Source organism: Marmota marmota, unplaced genomic scaffold, assembly GCF_001458135.2.
Source record: "Marmota marmota marmota unplaced genomic scaffold, marMar, whole genome shotgun sequence".
Taxonomy (NCBI): Eukaryota; Metazoa; Chordata; class Mammalia; order Rodentia; family Sciuridae; genus Marmota; species Marmota marmota.
Window position 1 is genome coordinate 42,378,109 of NW_025999842.1, and position 5,715 is coordinate 42,383,823.

At 40.0% G+C, this 5,715-nt stretch overlaps 1 pseudogene; it reads left to right on the forward strand.

The window, feature by feature from the left end:
• Positions 1-637: 637 nt before the first annotated feature.
• LOC107152093 lies at positions 638-5,405 on the forward strand (annotated as a pseudogene).
• Positions 5,406-5,715: the final 310 nt, after the last annotated feature.

Consider the following 5,715-nt stretch of genomic DNA (forward strand, 5'->3'; position numbering starts at 1 on the left):
CCTGAGTTCAATCCCCTGTGCAAATAATAAAATAAAGTAAAATAAACCTTCTAAGTACTTTATTTATGTAAACGGCACATGTTAATTTGCTTGTTCATTCATTTGATATTGAAATCCTTTCTTGATTTCAAAATAGCTGGAAGTATTTTACAGATTTAAAGGACTTTTTTTTTTTTGCCAGAATAAAGCATAAGGAAAAGCAAGTACAAGTGAAACGAAGAATACCATAAGCAGAAGAGCAAATGCCTTCGGATAAGAGGCAGGTTAATCTTCTGTTATGTAATCCAGGATAAACCAGTTTCCTTTTTTAAAGTTGTAAGATTCCCACAATGGTGAGAATCGTTAACCATGCCTGGAACATAACACTAAGCAGCCCACACAAATCCTCCACGTACTTGTGCCCACACCAGCTCAGCCAACTCTCCAGGAGCAGACTCTTATTCTCTAGTACCTCCATCACCAAGGTGAGTTCACTCAGGCCTGCTTGCTCAAGAGACCAAAGAACATATTGGGGAGGATTCTATATAGAAACAGAGAATCATCAAGGCTCGAGTAATGGGTCCAAGCCCCACAGATCAGTGTCAGAGGGCAAGAAGTGTGTTATTTTCACTTTGGAGAGACAGCATATATGCGACAGATGACATTTTATGAATCCAGTGAGCAACAAGAGATGAGCACAATAGCCTGGTTAGCAAATCAGACTAGCTTATTTGGAGTGGTGAACCACCCTCTGGTCTGTAGGCTCCACCTTAAAATTGTGCCCCAAATATGGCAATTCTTAGTATCTCTGCCTCCCACACCCTAGAGCAAGCAGCTAGGTTCCCTCTCCTAGATCACTCTCCTAACCTTCTCACTAGCTTTACAAGCTTCCTGTCTTGGCCCCTATCGAATTCTCCACTTAGTAAGTAGAAGGATGCATTTACAATATAAATTGGATCATGTCACTTCTTCTACCTTAAATCTCTTTAATAACTTCCTCATATGCTTGGAATGAAATCAACTTACCTGACCACGACTTGAAACCTGACCATGACTTGAAAGACAGTCTCAAGGCTAGCCACAGGATACATATCCAGCCTCATTTCCTACCACGATCTCTCCAGTTCATAGTGTCCCCCTTTTTCTTTCTCAAATACATTAAAATACTCCCACGTCAGCCTCTTATGGTTTCTGTATAGGAGAAACGAGCACTCTGAGAAAAAGCAGGAGCAGAATATGTCTCTGAAAAGAGAATAGGGCATCTCTTTCTCTCACTCCCTCTGATTTCATATGTGTTTGTAACACACACACAAAAGGAACCTAAGGATACTGATAGGGGAAAGGACAGCAAAGATGAAGAAGTACATCAGGAATAAAGAAAGGAAGAAAAAGAAAAGCTAGGCCTTGGTCATGACTTTGTATTTCTGTCATAACAAATTACCACTTACTGAGCTGCGTAAAACAACACTATTTTATCATCTCATAGGCCTGTAAGTCGGAATGCCTCTAGACTTAGGTCGTTCTCTGGGACCTACCAAGTTCAAATCAAAGTGTTGTCAAGACTTCATTTGCTTCTGAAGCTCTGGAGATGAATCTGTAGATATTCGCTTAGGTTGTTGGCAGAATTCAGCTCCACACAGTTGTTGGACGGGGGTACCTGTGTCATGGCTAGCTGTTGGCCAGGGGTTGTTCTTAGCTTCTGGAGGCTGCCCACATTCTTTGGCTCACAGCAGCACTGGATCACGTTTTACTCATGGTTCAGATGTCTCTGACTTCTCCTTTGGCCGTCTCTGAGTGATACTTTTGTGGCTTTCACAGACTCCTATGATGAAAGTGGACCAATCTAGATAATTAAAGGTAATCTCTGTTTTAGGGTCAGCTGATATGTAACCTTAACCACTTCTAGAAAGCTCCTTTCAGGATAGTATCCAGATTAGTGTTTGGTTTAATAATGAGAGAATAGGAAACTTGGGCAGACATCTTCAGAAATCTGCCTACTATGACATCAAATACCAGCTGAGTGTTTTTCATACATTAGGAAGTTTAATTTTCCTAAAACTAATATAACCAGGCAATAGGTCCTGTTATCACTAAAAACAATAGGAGCAAAAAAAAAAAAAGAAAGAAAAAAACTTAATATTTTTTTATTTTCAAACCAAATGAGTATACCTATCAGACTATTTTAATACACCTGTAACTGGATTTTACTGTATAAAGTTTATACACACACACACACACACACACGCACGCACACACAATAAACTTCATGGAATACGTCTATTGCATATGCAAGGGACAAATATAACAGAGGTTACTTTGGATCTCCTGTTATCTAAAATCTCAACTTGCCTTCCCTCTATGCTCATTTCAATAGTGTGGCCAAAAATTCTAATGCTGAATCAGTGATCATGGCATTGCCATGGCAACCCAGCAGGGGGCCTCCAGCATGAAGCCACCTTCACTTAACTGCAGCATAAACAATTCACCTGATTATGGGCTATTAAGAGGCAACACACAAGAGCATGTGAATAGAAAAAGAAAAGAAGGGTTTGGGTAATGTACTTTGAAATACATTCTGGTAATCTCTAATAAGCCAAGATGAAAAAAGAAGATGCTGAGAAAAATGGTGAAGAATCCTTCCCATAGATTTTGCAAAAATTGGACAGGTTCACAGCTAGCTGACTTTGTGGAAGTGCTTCTGTGAGATTTCAGGATAGTTTTTTTCACTAAATTTTGCAATATTTCTCTCTCCTTTTCCCTTATTTCACACACACACATCCACACACACACACACATAATCCTTTTCTCACCACATTAAAAAAAACACAAAAGTGAGAAAGTTTATGTTATTTTAAGCTGGGGAAGAAGACTATATATATATATCTATATATATATATACATATATATATATATATACATATATATTCTCACACACACACACACACACACACACACACAATATTTCTGATATTGGGTTCCTGATACAGGAACAAAGCCCAGGAAGAGAATGACTTTTACAAAACATAACACAAATATTTCTTTAAGCCCATAAATTTATAACACTGTCCTGAGAGATGCCCTGCTAATTGTCAGAGCAGATAGCCCCTCACCTCTGACTTGAGACTTTCTAGGCAGACCCCTCACTGACACTGAATATCTACCCTTGCCTAGGCTGTCAACTAATGCAGACATTTCTGCCTAGAAGAAATGTGTTAAGTCACGTTAAAGTTAATGAGTTTTATCTAGCATAATTTCTTGCTACCAAAATGTTTACAGCCTACCACCTTCCTTTTTTAAAAGGAGGGAGAACTCTTTCTTCAGGCACACACTTCCCACATATCTCCTAGGCTGCCTTTTCTTAAATTCTTCCCCCAAGGGTAACTGTGCAGCCCCCACTTCAACTTTATCCCACCCCAACCCTTCACTAATCACCCTGTGTTCATACACCTGTGCACAGCTTTCCTGAGGATGAATTTCAACGATCTATACATGACCCCATCATTAAAGTTTTAATACAAAGGATACTTTGTTCTCTGACAATGACACCATTTTACCAAGAACTCATCAGTAAAATTATTATTCAACAAGGTCAACACTTTGATCTGATAGAGCCTTACAGAAAGGACAGAATATTAAGCAAAGACAATACAGCCTTTCAATATGAGCCTTTGATATGACCTAGCAAAGCACTCTGTGGTGATCAATCTACAAAGTAACCAAATGCAGCCATTTAAAGAGCTGTTAGCATTCATGAGTAGTTGCATCAGGGAGACCTATGTTTCATTTTGAAAATGGAATTATATTTTATGGAGAATGTTTAACTGCAGTTATGACTTAGCCTGTAAAGTCTGCAAGATAAGCAATAAATCATATCTCTCAAAGAGTAAAGGAAGGTAAAGAATGTCCTGAAGAAATTCTGAAGATGTTACAGATGGACACCATCTTCGCAGCTTTAGGGTCAGGCACAATTTTCTTCTAGTTGCAGTACTGGACAATTTAGAAACTGGTTACCTTGGAAAAGTTGTTTAACTTCTCTGGCCATGGTTCCCACCAGTGTGGTACACAGGTGATTAGAAAAACACAGACTAGATTAGTCAAATTGAGATACTTTGAACAGTGAAACAGGGGGCATTATTAATAACTACACCCGGACAACAGGAGTGACCCAAGACCACTGGGGCAGGCCAAATACATATGATTTTCCTGTCAAGATAATGAAAAATCAATGCCTCCACAACAACACTAAATGCTGACACAGATGGGGAGCAACAGGAATTTGTATTTGTTGCTGAAGGGGATGCTAAAAGGGTATGACTACTTCAAAAGGCCGTTTGGGAGTTTCTTTAAAAATCAAACACATGTTTTTTGGCAACAGGGTTGCAGCCAGAACACAAGTGTTTTGGAAACCATCACTAAATCAAAGCCAAAATGGAAAAGGAAAAAAATTGTATTGACATTGTTGTCATTGGACATGTCGAATCAGGCAAGTCCACCACTACTGGCCATCTGATCTACAAATGTGGTGGGATCAACAAAAAAAGAACAGGAGTCTGCTAAGGTGGTAAAGGGCCCCTCAGTATGCCTAAGTCTTGCATAAACTAAAAGCTGAACATGAGCATGGTATCACCGTTGACATATCCCTGTGGGAATTTGAGACCAGTAAGTATTATGTGACTAGAACTCATGCCCACAGCCATGGAGATTTCACCAAAAACCTGATTACAGACACATCTCAGGCAAATTGTGCTGCCCTGATGGTCACTGCTGGTGTTGGTAAATTTGAAGCTGGTATCCCCAAGATTGGGCAGATCCCTGAACATGCCTTTCTGACTTACACACTGAGTGTGAAAAACCGTATTGTTGGTGTTAATAAAATGAATTCCAGTGAGTGACCCTAGAGTCAGAAGAAATATGAAGAAATGGGCTAAGGAAGTCAGCATCCACGTTAAGAAAACTGGCTACAATTCTGACACAGAGGAGTTTGTGCCAATTTCTGGTTGGAATTTCAGGCATGAAATTGGCTCCAGTATGCTGGAGCCAAGGCTAATATGCCTTGGTTCAAGGGATGGAAAGTCACCCGTAAAGAGGGCAGTGCCAGGGGAATCATGGTGCTTGAAGCTTTGAATTCATCCTACCACCAGTGCATCCAACTGACAAGTCTTTTCATTTGTCCTTCCAGGATGTCTACAAAATTAATGATATTATTAATGTGCCTGTGGGCCCAGTGGAACCTTTGCTCCAGTCCATGTCATAACTGAAGTCAAGTCAGTTGAAAGGCACATGAGGCTTTGAGTGAAGCTCTTCCTGGGGTCAATGTGGGCTTTAATGTCAAGAACGTGTCTATCAAATATGCTGATCATGGCAATGTTGCTGGTGACATCAAAAATGACCCACTGATGGCAGCAGCTAGTTTCATTGCTCAGTGATTATCCTGAACCTGCCAAGCCATCAGTGCCCCTGTCCTGGATTGTCACACAGCTCACAATGCTTGCAAGTTGCAGAGCTGAAAGAAAAGATTGATCATCATTCTGGTAAGAACCTAGAAGATGGTTCTAAATTCTTGAATTCATGTGAAACTGACATTGTTGATTTGATTCCAGGCAGGTTATGACAGTCCAGAAAGCTCAGAAAGCTAAAGAAATATTACCCCTAATGCCTGCCACCCCAGACTTAATCCATTACGAAAGAACAATCTCAAAACTTGTTGTCCCAATTGGCCATTCAGGTTTAATAGTA